Here is a 17,878-nt window from a genome sequence, read left to right as displayed (position 1 = left end):
TTTGGGGGTAGTAAGTGTAGCGCCCCCTTACTTTCAGTATGGGCACTACACTAAAGTTAGTGGGGAATGGGAGAGTTATTTTGCTCCCATTCACAATTTGCTAAATTTGGGCTGCTGTCATTCCTGAACTGTCCTGTAGGTCAGTCTGTGCTCCAGGGATGTAGTTTTCATCCCTGGGCGACAGTTGGCGCTAGAGGGGTTCTGGCAGAGCTGCTTTTCCCCAGCAGACAATTAGAGGAGTTTTTCCCTCGCGGGGCATGCTGGGGGAGAGTATATCTATGGCAGACGCCATTTTCTGCGGTTTTTCGCGGGTTCCAGGTGCGGCACCCACCTTCAGGGTGTGCGCATCCAATGGACCCCGGTGATGGCCTACCAGGCCCTGGTTGCATTCCACGCGGAGCTCCACTTTGCTGAAAGGGGCCCCAGTGACTTGCTGGGTCCCCAGTTTGACTGAGGAGATCCCTGGCTGTGTGCCGTTCGATGTGGGGTCGGCTTGAGGAGAACCCGGAGGCAGGTTGTCCAACAGGGCTTGAACAAACCATCAGGGATCTGGTGACCGGAATGTTGACAGGTACACTATTGCTGTCATCCGGTGACCTATGCTTAATCTACTGGGAGGATTCGCTCAATCTCAATCCGTCCATTTAGCTCATTCAAGTAATTGGCCTGTGGCAGAGGCCCTAGACCCAGGTCTGTGGCAGAGGCCTGTTCCTCCCAGAAATATAAAGTGACACTTCGGCTGCCAGGCTTGTGGCAGAGGTCTGTCCGGGGGCACTCCACCCACTCTTGCTAGAGTGGCATAGAATTGTGTTTATTACTACTGTGTTACTGAGAGCAGGATTGCTCGGTTCATATCCAGGCCTAATACTGCAGAGTTCTCTCTTGCTTCATCAACCCTTTTCTCCTCATTTGATGTTGATGTTGCCATGTTGGGCCTGGAAATAAAGCATTTGAAAACCCTTATTCAATGACTAGACATTCGCTCACTACTCTAAGCTACTCTACTTATCAACTACACCCCTAGACAACACTGACGTAACTTAATACACCGATCCCAACAACAACAACCAGCGGCTCCTGCGGGGGTTGCGCTACATAAGGCTTTGACTGAATATATTGAGTCCATCCTGAATCTTTTGTAGGTTATGGACACATTCAGGAGTTTGAGGTTTAGGATTGGTCTGACCTTCCCCGTAGGTTTTTGTACTCCGAATATGTGGGAGTAAAACCCTTGTCCTCTTTCTTTCTTTGGCACCTCTGTGATTACTTCCTGTTTCCTGAGATCCTCTATGGCTCTCATTAACCCTTCGGCTTTTCCTTTGTTTTTTTGAAGTTTGGTTAAGTACAATCGGTTTGGGGGTGGTTTTGAGAACTCCAGGTGATATCCGTCCCTTATTATTCTCCAAATAAAGTGATTGGAGTTTATCTTTCCCCATTGCGGGAGGAAGGCCCCCAGTCTTCCTCCTACTGTTACCAATTTGTAATTTCTTGTCGTAGGTTTGCTCAGGAGGACAAAAAAAATTAAAAATCGCTCCTCCTTTGCCTTTCCCCTTTGGGACCCAAGGTCTTTTTTGGTTATCTGTCTTGGGTGTTGTATAACGGGGACCTTTTGGGACCCAAGTTGTACTTTTTTGCCTCCTTTTGTTCTGTTGTGGCTGATTCCAGGGCTCTTTGCGTTTCAGCAGAAATGCTTTCTTTTTATCTGCTGTACGATCTAGCACCTTCTCCAACCCTGGCCCAAATAGCAAGTCCCCTGTAAATGGGATGCCACATAATTTGGTTTTAGGCCCTGTACACACGACCGGATCTGTCCGCTGGGATTTATCCGCGGATCAGTTCCAGCAGACAAATCTGGTCGTGTACGGCCTAGCGGACATTTTTCGGCGGACATTTGTCCAGTCGACCGTTTTCCAGCGGATAAAAATTTCTTAGCATGCTAAGAAATCTATCCGCTGGAAACCTGTCCGTCGGACTTATCCTGTCGTCTGTACAGACTCACCGGATAAGTCCGACCGATCCCCATCCCTCGCATGCGTCGAAGTGATTCGACACATGCGTGGAAGTATTTACCTTCCAGGGTCGCGCACGTCGCCGCGTCATCGGCGCGGCGCGGCCACGTCACCGCGTATGTTTTCCGCGGGGATTTTGATCTGATGGTGTGTACAGCCATCAGATCAAAATCCGGAGCAGAAATGTCCGATGGAAACGGTCAGGCGGACCGTTTTCATCGGATATCCTCTCGTGTGTACAGGGCCTTAGACGCGCAGTCCCCCTGCCATGTCTTTAACCATAGGGCCCTTCTTGTGGAGTTGGTTAGTGCGGATGATCTGGCTGCCATCCACACTAGTTCTGCTGAGGCATCTGCGATGTAGGCTATGCCTCGCAGCAGTGTGGGAAAGGAGGATAGGATTTGCTCTTTCGCAGTTCCTTCCTCAATGTGTACCTGGATCTGGTTTAGCCAGAACTCCATATTTCTGGCCACCACCGTGACATTGCACTCGCTGGCTTTAAACTTCCCAGTGTGGAGTCCCATGATTTTTTCAATGAGTCCATTCTTTTATCCATTGCTTCGGATAAGATGCCCATATACTCAAATGCTAAATCCGTATGTCTTGATACTTGTGAGAAGGCGGCATCTAGCTTTGGAGTTTTGTTCCATATTGAGGATGGATCATCTGAGAATGGAAATCGTCTTTTTAAGGCTTTAGAGAAAAAAAAACGGTTTCCTCTCTGATTGCTGCCATTCTTTCTTAATCGCTTCTATTAACACTTTGTGAACTGGAAAATTCTTCTTTTCCTGTTCTTCTAATTAACACTTTGTGAACTGGAAAATTCTTCTTTTCCTGTTCTTCTAATCCCTGGTCATGCAGGGATAGGGTCCTTTTCTCTGTCTTTATACCTAATGTGGTATAGATGGCTCCCAAGAGGTGATCGACATCCTCTAATGAGAGTTTATATCGAGATGGCTTTCTGGAATCACTTTCCTGAGCCTCTTCCTCTGATTCTTGGGAATCGGACACTGCGCTGTCAGGTTCCTCTTCTGCCTCCTCTCTAGGAGCTACTGAAGGGCCTGCACTGGTGGAAGGTATTATCTCCGGAACTTTAACCGCTGCCTGCACTTGAGGGGAAGCCAAATGAAGCTGCGGGATCTGAAATCCTTCAAAGAATGTTTGAAAGGATTTAAAAGTATTGGATAATTCTTTAACAGATGATGCTAGCTCACTCTGTTCTGAAGTATGTTCCTGTACTAGTTTGCTGATCCAATCACTACATATAGCTTTCCTCCATGAATCTCTAAGTTAAGGTGACCAGATTTTTTAAATGAAATCCGGGGACATATTTTTTCTTTACTAGTAATGGCAACAATCAGCCACTCTCTGCCCGTCGCTGCCCGCCTCACAGCCTCTCACGTCTTACTCTTCGGGCCCCGGCTAATACTGGATGGGGAGCGGAGGAAGATCACTCCGCCAGGGAAGGCAAGGAGATAGGCAGGTGGCTGGCCGGGATTTGAGCCAAGGCAGAAGAACATGCTAGTGGAGCTGAATGGGCATGCGCCCAAAACTGAAGAAATATTCCCTTCACTCCGACCAGCACATGATCATCAGAAAGGGGCACAGATAATGAAAAAAATACAACCCCCCTATGCTAGTAGGCACGGCCGAGTGGGGGTGTGTAATTCAAATTGTTTTATTTTAATTCTGCACTGACTGTCTTTGAAATTGCCCCTGCCCCCTATTAAATCCAATCTGGGGACAGACTTGGTCCGGGGTCAGTGTCCTCAATCAGGGGGCTGTCCCCTGAAACTGGGGATGTCTGGTCACCCTACTCTAAGTGTGATTTTGCAGGACGGGCACTTCCTCTTTGAGCTGTGAGTAGCTTTGTCAGTTTTCTGAAAGACATAAGGGAAAAGACACCCCACGGTTAGTACCGTACCTTCCTCCTGCCCACGGCAGGTGCGCAGTGCCTTCATGCGGGCTTGCCTCACTAGGGGCCCTATGAAACACCCTCTGACACTGAGGGCTTTGGCTCTCCCCCCCCTCCCTTTTTTCCCTGGGGCGGGGGGAGGGGTGGTGGGTTTAGGAGAGGGGAGGTCCACCCTAGGTTCCCCTTACTTTAGAATGGCTGGAGCTGGTCTCTGCTGGAGCAGCGGTGCTTCTGCTGTCTCTACAGCAATTGCAGCTCCCTCCAGACTCTGCCTGTCTCCGTTTTCAAAATTCACAGCCGGAACCGGAAGCCGTGAACCCGGAAATGCACGCCCCCGTCTGCCGGACATGACGTCACCCACTGTCGGCTCCGTGCGGTTCCGATACCCCGCGTGGCTGCGCTTTGGAATCCCCTTCCTGCTGTTGCCACACACGCCGCTGAGGCATGGGACGCTGGCTGTGCACCTCTCCCCACCGCACTCGGTGCAAAAACGGAGCCCCCCCCCCGACCTACACCTGCACTCAGGGATGTAAGGGCGGCAATCTTCACCAGGTTAGTGACCTGGCCTGTCCCAGGAGCCTCTGCTCCCTTTCCAGACATGTCCGCCTGAGCCTCCTTTGGCTCTCTTGGCTTGGTTCCTATGGTGTCTCCCCTCTAGAGGAAACACAAATAACCGAGGAGCCAGCAGGGGAGGAGGAGATTTATAGAAGCCTGGCGTGGTGTTTCCTACAGAGGGGAGGAGCCAAGGTCTCTCAGGTGGCTGTCCTGAAAGACGATTATGCCGCGTACACACGGTCATTTTTTGTCTTGTAAAAAAACGTTGTTTTTTCTCATGAAAAAAAACGATGTTTTGCAAACTTCATTTTAAAAAACGACATTGCCCACACACCATTGTTTTTTTTTCAAAATGCTCTAGCAAAACGCGGTTACGTACAACACGTACAACGACACTCTGTTCCATACAAGCTCGCGTCATAACTTGCTTCTGAGCATGCGCGGGTTTAAAAACCTAGTTTTAAACGTCGTTTAAACACACACGATCATTTTGTATGACACAAAAAACGACGTTTTGAAAAACGACATAAAAAATTGAAGCATGTTCGAAAAAAAAATGTTGTCGTTTTTCAGAAGACATAAAATGACGTTTTGCCCACAAACGATCATTTTAACCACTTAAGCCCTGGACCAATATGCAGCTAAATGCCCAGAGGTGTTTTTACAATTTGGTACTGCGCTGCTTTAACAGGTAATTGCGCTGTCATGCAATGTTGTACTGAAACAAAATTTGCGTCCTTTTCTTCCCACAAATAGAGCTTTCTTTTGATCACCTTTTTTATTTTTTTGTGCTATAAACAAAAATAGAGCGTCAATTTTGAAAAAAAATCAATATTTTTTACTTTTTGCTATAATAAATATCCCCCAAAAATCTATAAAAAAAAATGTTTTCCTCAGTTTAGGCCGATACGTATTCTTCTACATATTTTTGGTAAAAAAAATCGCAATAAGCGTTTATCGGTTGGTTTGCGCAAAATTTATAGCGTTTACAAAATAGGGGATAGTTTTGCATTTTTATTATTTTTTTTTTTTACTACTAATGGTGGCGATCAGCGATTTTTTTCGTGACTGCGACATTATGGCCAACACTTCGCACAATTTTGACACATTTTTGGGACCATTGTCATTTTCACAGCAAAAAATGCATTTAAAATGCATTGTTTATTGTGAAAATGACAATTTCAGTTTGGGAGTTAACCACAAGGGGGCGCTGTAGGAGTTATGTTTCAGCTAGTGTGTATTTACAACTGTAGGGGGGTGTGGCTGTAGGAGTGACGTCATCGATTGTGATTCCCTATAAAAGGGATGACACGATCGATGCAGCCGCCACAGTGAAGCACAGGGAAGCTGTGTTTACACGCGGCTCTACCCATTCTTCAGTTCCGGGGACCGATCGCGGGACCCCAGTGGCGATCGGGTCCGCGGGTCTCGCGGTCCGGGAGCTTCGGACCGGGTGGCGGGCGCGCGTCCGCGACCCACGGCTGGGTAGATGTAAAGGACGTACCGGTACGTCGATCTGCCCAGCCGTGCCATTCTGCCGACGTATATCGTCGTGCGGCGGTCGTTAAGTGGTTAAATGACGTTTTTAAAAATTAGGGGAAAACGCACACGTTTTACTGCATATATGTGAACCAGCCTGATAAAAATGTATGTATTTTCTAATGATGTGCGAATTGGATGTGTTGTTATCCGCATCCAATTGGCATAGGAGCAGAGCTGTATCTTGGCCTAGGGCGGCGTTTTGATTTCAGTGGGCAGGGGCGCTAATGCGCTGCAAAGAAGCTACTGGCAGGACAGGGCGGGTCTTAAATAGGAAGGGGTGTGTCCTTGACAGGAAGGGTGGGTCGTATTTAAATTAGGGGGCGCATGGGTTTAGTCAGGCCTAGGGCAGCACAAAACCTAAATACACCTCTGCATAGGAGTGAACACGGCCTTAAAGGGGAGTTCCAGCCATTTTTATGTTTATTAAAAGTCAGCAGCAACAAAAAGTGTAGCTGCTGGCTTTTAATAAACAGGCACTTACCTGCTCCGGCGCTCCAGCGACGCGCCGGCCGGGGCTCCGCTCCTCTCCCCCCCTCCCCGGCCGGCGTCTTCATCTTCAGTGTGGGCACCCGGCCGTGACAGCTTTCGGCTTCACGGCCGGGCACCCACTGCGCATGCGCGAGCGCGAGTGGCGCGGCACTGCGCATGCGCGAGCGCCGCGGCCCGGCGCCGCGCCCTGTAATTGGCCGGGAGATCGCCTAGGACCTGTGACGTGTCCTAGGCGATCGCCTACAGCAGCCACTTCCTGAAGGCGACTAAGCTTAGTCGCCTACAGGAAGGAGGAAGTGGGACAGGAAGTCCCACTCGTGCTGAAGCCCCCACTCCCCCCCCCAAAAAAATTACATGCCAAATGTGGCATGTAAGGGGGAGAGGAGTGGGTTAAGAGGAAGTTCCAAATTTGGGTGGAACTCCTCTTTAAGCTAACTCACATATACACACACACACAAGCCTACCCTAAAAATTAGATTTTTACACCCTCTATATATACATGTTTTCAGAAAGATTTATATATCTATTGAGTTCCTACATAAATATAAATAAATGTCAAACACTTTTGGATGTGGTTGAATTGTGATTGAATGTTCTGAACAAGTAACTTTCCTTGGTAAGGTGGTTGTAAACCCATTTTTTTTACTTCTACCTATAGGTAAGCCTAGAATAAGGCTCACCTATAGGTAGTGGAAATATCTTCTAAATGTGCGCCGTTTAACCGCTTGAGGACCGCCCGGCGCAGATATACGCTGCAGAATGGCACGGCTAGGCACAAGGGCGTACATGTACGTCCCCTTTAAGAGCCCAGCCGTGGGTCACGCAGCGTGCCGCCGGCAGCGCGCTCGCGACCCGGTCCTCAGCTCTGTGACCATCCCCGCGGGAACCGCGGACCCGATCACCGCCGGTGTTCCGCGATCTGGTCACCGAGCTGAAGAATGGGGAGAGGTGAGTGTAAACAAACCTCTCTCCGTGCTTCCTAGTGAGACTGACACTGATCGTCTGTTCTCTGTCATAGGGAACGACGATCAGTGATGTCACACGCCCAGCCACGCCCCAACACAGTAAGAACACTCCCTTAGGGCACACTTAACCCCTACAGTGCCCCCTTCAGGTTAACCCCTTCACTACCAGTGTCATTTTCACGGTAATCAGTGCATTTTTATAGCACTGGTCGCTGTATAAATGACAATGGTCCCAAAATAGTGTCAAAAGCGTCCGATGTGTCCGCCATTATGTCGCAGTCACGATAAAAATCGTTGGTCGCCGCCATTACTAGAAAAAAAAATCGTAATAAAAATGCAATAAATCTATCCCCTATTTTGTAGACGCTATAAATTTGGCGCAAACCAATTAATATATGCTTATTGCGTTTTTTTTTTTTAACAAAAATAGGTATAGAATACGTATCGGCCTAAACTGAGGAAAAAAATGTTTTTTATATATTTTTGGGGGATATTTATTATAGCAAAAAGTAAAAAATATTATTCTTTTTTTTAAATTGTCGCTCTATTTTTGTTTATAGCGCAAAAAAAAAAAATGCAGAGGTGATCAAATACCACCAAAAGAAAGCTCTATTTGTGGGAAAAAAGGACGCCAATTTTGTTTGGGAGCCACGTTGCACGACCGTGCAATTGTCAGTTAACCACTTAGGGCCCCTTCACGCCGATATACGTCGGCAGAATGGCACAGCTGGGCACATCCACGTACATGTACGTGGCTCTTTAAGCCCAGCCGGCATGCTCCCGCAACCCGGTCCGAAGCTCCGTGACCACAGCTGCGGGACTCGTGGACCCAATCGCCGCTGGAGTCCCGCGATCGCTCCCCGGAGCTGAAGAACGTGGAGAGCCGTGTGTAAACAGCTTCCCCGTTCTTCACTGTGGCGGCATCGATCGCGTGTTCCCTTTTATAGGGGGACACAATCGATGACGTCAGACCTACAGCCACACCCCCCTACAGTTGTAAACACACTTGAGGTCACACATAACCCCATCAGCGCCCCCCTGTGGTTAACTCCCAAACTGCAACTGTCATTTTCACAGTAAACAATGCATTTTAAATGCATTTTGTTGCTGTGAAAATGACAATGGTCCCAAAAATGTGTCAAAATTGTCCGAAGTGTCCGCCATAATGTCGCAGTCACGAAAAAAATCGCTGATTGCCGCCATTAGTGGTAAAAAAATAATAATTAATAAAAATGCAATATCCCCTATTTTCTAAACACTATAAAAAAAATATTAATAAAAATGGCATAAAAATGCCCCCTATTTTGTAAACGCTATAACTTTTGCGCAAATCAATCAATAAACGCTTATTGCGATTTAAAAAAAAAAAATATGTAGAAGAATACGTATCGGCCTAAACTGAGGAAAAACATATTTTTTTATATATTTTTGGGGGATATTGATTATAGCAAAAAGTAAAATATATTAATTTTTTTCAAAATTTCGCTCTATTTTTGTTTATAGCGCAAAAACTAAAAACTGCAGAGGTGATCAAATACCACCAAAAGAAAGCTCTATTTGTGGGAAAAAAAGGACGCCAATTTTGTTTGGGAGCCACGTCGCACGACTGCGCAATTGTCAGTTAAAGCGACACAGTGCCGAATCGCAAAAAGGTGCCTGGTCCTTTTACATTTGCATTTTGGTCCGGGTCTTAAGTGGTTAACCAGCAGGCATCCTGGAAAAGTCCTGTTCAGAATTTACATATCCCAGGCTCCTTTTGAGGCCTCCTGATGCAAGTCTATTCCAGGTTTTCCACCTCTCCCTTTTCAATCAATTTAGTCTCACCTGGGACTCCCAGTCAGTACTCTGCAGTCTGGAGAGGAAAGAGGTCTTGTCTGTTGGAGATAAAGGTTGGTAAAATTGTGTATATTTGAATTAAATTCATAGACTGGGGAGAGCTCTGGGTGGAAGAAGGAAAGATGCATTGCAACCAGCAGTTTCAGAATGAGATATAAGTGGTAGGTAAAGGAAGACAGGAGGGAGGTGTAACCCGGACATAGTGCAGTACACAGGACAAACACTGCAGGGAGAGATATATTATCTAGACTGGGGATGAGGCTGGCTGAGGGATTTATTAAAATTAACCACTTCAGCCCTGGAGGTTTTGGCTGCCAAATGACCGGGCCACTTTTTGCGATTCGTGTTGTGCGACGTGGCTCCCAAACCAGTGGTGTATTTAGGTTTTGTGCTGCCCTAGGCCTGACTAAAATTGTGCACCCCCCCTAATTTAAATATGACCCACCCCTTCCTGTCAAGGCCACACCCTTTCTGTTTAAAACCGCCTTGAAATTTTCAAGTGGGGACACTAGTTCTTAGGGACTGGGGGGGGGGGGCAGTATATTCCCTTAATTTGCATAGCTTTCCTCTCACTTCCTGTTTGGCTTTGGGGCAGGAAGTGAAGGGAAACCACTGCAATGGTACAAGAAAAAACTGACAGGTCCCCTTTTTACTCTATCCAAAATGGGGGGGGGGGGGAAAGTGTTGCCTATGAACTTACTTTAGGCACAAATTTCTGATAATTTTATGGAGAGGGCCAAGAAGATATAACCATGCCAATGGTGCAGCAGATAACTGCACAGTGAGGAAGGTTTTTGTGGTCCAGGATGATAGGACAGTCAAAATTAGAAGCAGCTTGTGTTACACTAACAGTGTAGCACAAGCTGGCGGGAACTTTTTCTGTGCTGCCCTAGGCCTGGGCCTTGTAGACCTAGGCCAGGATACATCGTTGTCCCAAACACAATTTTTTTCACAAATCGAGCTTTCTTTTGGTGGTATTTTTGTGCGCTATAAAAAAAAATAGAACGTAAATTTTGAAAAAAAAGGCAATATTATTGACTTTTTGTTATAATATCCCTATTATTATTATTATTATTATTATTATTATAAAATACACACACACACACATTTTTTCTCAATTTGGGCCGATACATATTCTTATTTTATGGTAAAAAATTTGCAATAAGCATATATTGATTGGTTTGGGCAAGGGGTGTGCAGGAGGGCGGCTGGCCTGGGCAGTATTGTTTTAATGCAAGGCTTTGGGTACCCTAATCCTAAGGGAAGGAGGGGGGTGTAGTTTGGCATCTTTGCGCTGGATGGTCTGGTCCTGGCACTGGTTTGCACACAAGTTATAGCGTCTACAAAATAAGGGGTAGTTTTATGGCATTTTTATTTTATTGTTTTACTAGTACTGGCAGGGATTTGATATATATATATATATATATATATATATATATATATATATATATATATATATATATATATTATATAAAAAAAAAAAAATGTAATCGTGGCTGCAACTTTATGGCGGACACATCAGACACTTTTGACACATTTTTGGGACCATTGTCATTTTTATGCTATAAAAATGCCCTGATTACTGTAAAAAAATTACACTGTGAGTTAAGGGGTTAACCACTATATAGCGCTGATGGGGGTTAAGTGTGTCCTAGGGAGGGATTTTAACTGTTAGGGGGAGAAGCTACCAGTGACACATCAGCGATCACTGTTCCCGATCACAGGGAACAGTAGATCCCTGACATGTCACTAGGCAGAACAGGGAAATGCCTTGTTTACAAAGGCATCTCCTTGTTCTGCGTTTGCCGACCACAATCGTGGGGCCACCCGGTAACATCGAGTTCACGGGGGCGCACTCGTGAGGCACACGCCCACCAGGTAGCAAATTCAAAGGGACATGCAAGATGTGCCAATTTGCCTGCCCGTGCCATTCTGTTGACGTATATCGGCGGTCGGCAAGTGGTTATACTGCCTAACGAGAGATCTATTATCTGGACTGGGGATGGGGCTGCATGAGGGATTTATTAGAATTAAAGAGTGGAATGATATTTTGTATCAGATGGTGATAATTATCCTGAAGGGTTTGTGTGTGTGTCACTCTGAAGCAGATATTTATAAAAAGATGGGCAGGAATCTTTATATCCATTAAGTGTCTTCTAGTTGAGCTTAAAATTTCAAAGTCCCGCTGCCCTGTATATTATTGATCTGATATGGTCACTTCAGGTGAGGTGGACAAGCCATCAGCTCTTGGGTGGATTAACTGCTTGCCACCCTGCGCACGCAGATATACGTCTTCAGAATGGCAGGGGCAGGCAGAAGGACGTGTGTGTGTGTGTGTGTGTAATATAGTCCCCTTTAAGAAGCGGTTGTTACACGCGCCCCGCCGCGATCTCAATGAGCCTGTCTGGGGGTCCTGCAGACTCGATCGCCACGGGCATACCCTGCCGGATCAGCTTTAGCATTGCAAATACCAATTGTTCTATGGGCATACCATATCCCTTTCCCCAACCAAGTACAATACCCAAAATAAAACAACAAAACAAAGCAAAATAATTGTCATGGTCTACAAGCGTGATGTGTGGATGTTAGTAACTAATGGCAACACACCGCTACATAAGTATGTTATGTAAAAAAAAAAACCCTTAAAGTGTTTATAAACCCTTTAACCACTTCAGCCCCGGACCATTTTGTTGCTAAATGACCAGGGCAACTTTTTGCGATTCGGCACTGCGTCGCTGTAACTGACAAATGCGCAGTCGTGTGACGTGACTCCCAAACAAAAATTTTTTTTTTGTTTTTTTTTCACAAATAGATCTTTCTTTTGGTGGTATTTGATCACCTCTGTGGTTTTTATTTTTTGCGCTATAAACAAAAGTAGCGCGACAATTTTTGAACAAAAAAATTATATATATATATATATATATATATATATTTCCTCGGTTTTGGCCGATATGCATTCTTCTACAAATTTTTGGTATAAAAAAAACTACAAAATAGGGGATAGTTTTATAGCATTTTTATTAAAATAGGCAACGCGACCAGTGGCATATCACTAGGCAGAACGGGGAGATGTTGTGTTTACACATAGGATGCATTAAGGTGAAAAAACACGAGGGTTTACAACCCCTTTAAGCGCATTGTGATGGTTTTTGTATTTGTAGACTAAACAATATTTTCCCCCAGTCATCTTCCAGGTCAGCCCTTGAGAGATGGCGCTCCTCCTCACACACAGGAAACACATTACCATTAATTTTTCCCCTTAAGAGGCAGTCCCTCAGGTCACTGGTCAGTCTTAGTGTTTCCTCCGAGACATGTTGGCAAAGGACCTGAAGGGCTCCATCTCCCAAGGGCTGACCGGGACAGGGGTTCGGCAGGGGCAGCAAAATTGCACAGCAGTGTGGATGGAGTGGAGTCTCTGAACGGCAGGGGGTCGGTGTACCTTACCGAAGCCGTGATACTGGGGTGGATGTGGATGGTTTTGTGGTCACGGCCAACCCTCCTTAGGCTGCGAGCAGAAGGTGTCCTGGATTCCAACTTCTCCTGTGCCCGGGCGTGGAGAAAGGCGCTGGTACATTATTCCCTTGGCGGCATCAGCGGTGGGGGCGTGTACCCACAGCTGAACGCCGCTTGACCCGGAAGACGTGGTGCGTAATTTCCGAGGCGGGATGATGTCATCTGTATACGCTGGGGAGCTGGTCCGTCCCCTAAAAGGCGTGGGAAGTTTGAATGGCCGGATGGTGCCATTAGCGTGGATGCGGCTGCAGGCTACAACAAGGATGCCACAGTGACCCAGGATTCTAAAAGAGGATGAGATTCCTTTGGCCCAGGTTCCAGGAGGCGAAGGTACCAGCAGGACACAGGTAGGCACCAGTGGGTGACCTTTGTGTCCATTGTATTGGGACAGCAACTAGGCGGTGGTGGTCACTAGCTAAGCTGGGGGTTACTAGTGTCACTGGGTGTGCATTGTAGTATTGTTGTGGTGGGGTGTGCTGCCGTCCCACCGCCATGGGTTCCCCTGTGGGTTTTTTTTTTTTTTGGCAGGTCAAACCGCCTAAAGAGAAGCCCACTCCCAGAAAGCGGTGTTCAACCAAAATGCCTTTGAAATACACAGAGCCGCTATTCCAAATATGCATTGATAGACTAGTTAAAAACAGTCAGATGCAGTGTATGCAAAGATTTTTGGATCTGTGAGGAATGATGTGGCTACCAGTCACAAGAAGTGGTTTCCTTTCAGTGACGATCCACAGGAAGTGTGTAACAAAAATCCAAAATTGGATACGCCACTTTCCAAGGTTTCAAAAAAATCTTCATTATCCTTCGAAGATATGGGACACCTTAAAGATGGCATGGATAAGAGGGGCGACATTATCTTAAAGAGAGCTTGGGAGAAAAGCGTTGCCAGCCTGAAGCCAGTGCTTGCCACCACTTGCAAGGCAAGAAACCTTGAGTTCTGGCTCTCCCAACTGCATGACCATATTAAGAATGAAGACTCTTCCAGTTCTCTCCAAGGCAGTTGGCTACATTGTGGATGCATCTGCAGAGTCCGTCAAGCTGGCAGCGAGGTCAGGAGGACTAGCTGTCGCAGCCAGACGTGCGGTTTGGATGAAAACCTGGACAGGGGACACTGCATCCAAAATGAGGTTATGCAATCTCCCATTTTCTGGGGATTTCCTGTTCGGATCAAGCCTAGTAGAAGCCTTGGAAAGAACAGTGGATTGGAAGAAAACCTTTCTTGCGGAAAAGTGCAAGCCTCCACAATAGTGTGTGTGTTTTTTTTGTTTTTTTTCGTGGACGAAAAGAACATCCCTAAGAAGAGAAAAAAGATTACCCTAAAAAGAACTGGACGGGTCACAAAGGGAAACCCAAATAACCCAGTAATTTCCTCTTTTGGCTCTTCTAACCAAACCACAAAACAATGACAACCGAGTGCCAGTAGGGGGAAGACTGGCTACCTTCCTACCTTTAATGGCAGAAGACAACAGCCAATCCAATTTTTATTTTAGACATCATCGCAAGGGGCTACTCCCTGGATTTCAATTGTCATCCTGCAGAGAGATTTCTATTAATGAAACTTCCCAGGGATCCAGAACAAGCCAAGGCTCTTCCACTGTTGCTGGTGGAGATGGACCAGAAAGTCATTGTTTCAGTCCCAGAGAAGAAAAAGAGGGTTTTTACTCTTATGTGTTCATGATCAAAAAAACCTTCCGGGAAGTTTAGATTGCGATTGATACTAAATCTAAAGCCCTTGAACCAAGCGATACAATACAAAAAAAATTTGCATGGGATCCATATTTCTTGGTCAAAAACATCCTGCAACCAGAAACGTTCATGGCGACCATGGATCTCAGGGATGCATATCTTCTCATCCCCATCTGAGAAGAGTCCTAGAGATACCCAAGCTTAGCGGTGGAAATGGAGGGAAAAGAATACCACTTCCAGAGCAGAGCTCTTCCATTTGGGCTATCCTCGTCACCAAGGTACTAGCAAAAGCTCTAGCCCCTCTAAGGTTGAAAAAGATGACCGTAGTACTGTACTTGGACAATCTACTATTCGCAGCTCTATCAGAAGTACAGCTGGATATCTACTCCACTCCATAGATGTTAAATGTTGGGGAAAAGAGAAGAGAGAGACAGAGGGGACATTTTCCTCAAACATGTGATATGTCAAAACTGTCCTTCTCCAGGCGCTCTTGGTTCCCAAAATACAGACTCAGGTTTCCTTCTTTATACAATGTTTATTCTTCCACAGATAAGGACAGCAAACAAACAGTCAATGCTTACATTGTTACAGCTGGTAAAACATCATGGTAGGTTGATACTTCAGAAAGTTACAGAAGGAGGAAATAGATGTTATGATGGTACGATCTGTCTCTGCTGGGAAAGGTCCCTTCCAGCAGATTGGGCCTTTCTACCCACATCTTCTCTGTAGGGTCATGACCCAAAGGCTTCCTCCTTAACTATGCACACCACATGGATACTTATACAGGTTTAAAAGCTACGCTAAGCATAATTTGACTAGCTTCCAAAGAAGGTTGGTGATAAGTGTAACACCCACTTATGTATTTTTAAGTAACATCTCCACCCATTGTCTTGACGTAGGTCTTCAAGAATAGATGTAGTCTACAACAGATGTAATATCCTGTAACTGACCTTGTCTGCCCTCAAAGCTACCATGTCTTAAACATTGATTCAGAAACATTTATCACATAATATTAATGAATTTATAATCTAACAATAGAACAGAAGACTTTCCTACTGGAGGAGAAGATCCAAGGCCTCATCAAGAGGGTGAGTTCTGTACAGAACAACCTCTCGAGATCCATCAGGGGGCTGATGTTGGTTCTGGGTCTAATGACCTCATCAATACCAGCAGTCCAATGGGAAAATTAATCATCTAAGGCCCCTTCTTTGATTTCTTAAGAGAAATATTTGAAGATCTGGACAGGACGGCATTACTCCCAACATCTGTGAAAAGGTTGCTGTGGTGGTGGAGGGTCCACATGAATTTAAATCGGTCTGGCTTGGTCGTTTCCGATCTCATTTAAATCGACCACAGATGCAAGCAGTTGAGGATGGGGAGCTCACCTAGCAGGGGAGATGGTCCCTGGAAGAAGCCCAGGCATCTTCTAACTGGAGAGCTTATGGCAATAGCCTAGAATTCTTCCAAAACCAGCTAAGAAGTCTTTGCATTCTGATACTTTCGGACAATGACACAGCAGTGGCTTGGGTAAACGAACAAGGGGGCACAAGAAGCCCCTCCTTAAGCCACATCTCCAATAAGATATGCTGATGGGCAGAAGGGATCCTACTGTCACTGGGAGCAGTCCATCTAAAAGGGGAAGACAACCAAGTAGCAGACTTCCTCAGCTGCCAGGAGATCTCCCAAGAGGAATGGGTATTACACCCGGGGGTGTTCAGGGAAATTACAGCCTGCGAGGGAGTTCTTCCAAGAGGCAAATGGGTCTATGTTTGAACACACAGGTGAAGCGTTTCTTCTCGCTAAACCAACAAGACCAACCACAAGGGATAGACTCTCTCCAAAAACCTTGGCATTTCAAAATATGCTATGCTTTTTCCTTTGGTTCATCTGATTCCACGGGTGGTAAAGAAGTTCCTACAGGAGCAGACAAAACGTAATCATACTGGCCCGAAAGAGAGCCTGGTTCTCTGAACTCCTCAGTCAGGCTGCAGAAGAGCCATGGCTTCCTCACAGGAAAGCCCTGATGTGTCAGGGACCCCTGACAGGCCTAAAACAAGAAAGTTTCAAATGGGTGGTCTGGTTACTGAGGAGGAACTCTTGAGATCTAAAGGACTCTCAGATAAAGTGGTGGCACTGCTTCTGAGTGCCAGGAAGCCAAACACCAGAACCATCTACAGAAAGACATGGAGGAAGTTTAACAGTTGGTGCACTGAAAACAAAAGACAAAAAATTGATACACCGACTATCCTTGAGTTTTTACAGCAGGGTGCTGGTTAAGGTCTAGCGCTCAGTACACTGAAGGTTCAGATAGCAGCGCTGTCGGTGTATCTGGAACGGACACTACAAGAGGACCCGTTTGGTCTATTGTTTTTGCAGGGCATTGGCAAAATACAAAACACCCAAGACACAAATGTCCCACATGGGATTTGTCGGTGGTACTCAGGGGGGTCATCAAACATCCCTTCGAGCTGCTACAAGATGCATCCTTATGCCTACTGACGCCTAAAACAGTTTTCCTCGTAGCCATCACAAAGGCACCTAGGAAAGGAGAAATGCAGGCTCCATCTGTGAGAAAGCCTTTTCTAAAGATTCATGATGATCGAATTGTCCTTAAACGGATCCGGGATTTACTCCAAAAGTGACATAAACTTTTCACAAGTCCCAGGAATATAGTCTACGTTCTTTTTGCAATTCACCAAACGGCAAAGAACAAAGTCTTGATGTTAGAAGGTGTCTACTTCAGTATTTGGAAGTTACTAACGAATTCAGAACATCAGATGCTTTATTTGTCTTGTACGCAGGCCAACTGAAGGGTAAACAAGCCTTGAAAAAGACAATAGCCAGATGGATCAAGGCAGCCATACTAGAGTGTTATGGAGATAACACCGCCAAAAGAGCTTTAAAGCTTATTCAACAAGGGCTCCAGCAGCCTCTTGGGCAGAAAGGGCAGGAGCCACTCCAGAACGAATCTGCAGGGCAGCAACCTGGTCAAGATTCTTGACCTTTTGTTCATCAGTACAGCCTGGATCTGATTTCCAGCCAGGACCAGGCTTTTGGTAGGTAAGTCCTCCAAGCCGTTGTCCCACCCTAGATCTGGTGAGTTCTTGGTTATCCTCTCAAGGGCTGACCTGGAAGACTGGGGGAAAAAGCAGAGTTTCTTACCGGTAACTCTTGTTTCCTGTAGTCTTCCAGGGCAGCACAATCCCACCCTCAAATGTCTAACCTTGTGGGAATGTGCTGGATTTTATGTCATTTCAGATTACGGCCTTTGGTTCTCGTGGATGACTGACCAGGGACCTGAAGGACTTCCTCTTAAGGGGAAACGTGTGTGTGTGTGTGTGTGTGTGTGTGAGCTACATCTCAAGGGC

The sequence above is a fragment of the Rana temporaria genome, chromosome 1 (genome assembly GCF_905171775.1).
Source record: "Rana temporaria chromosome 1, aRanTem1.1, whole genome shotgun sequence".
Taxonomy (NCBI): domain Eukaryota; kingdom Metazoa; phylum Chordata; class Amphibia; order Anura; family Ranidae; genus Rana; species Rana temporaria.
Note: the sequence above shows the minus strand (reverse complement) of the source record.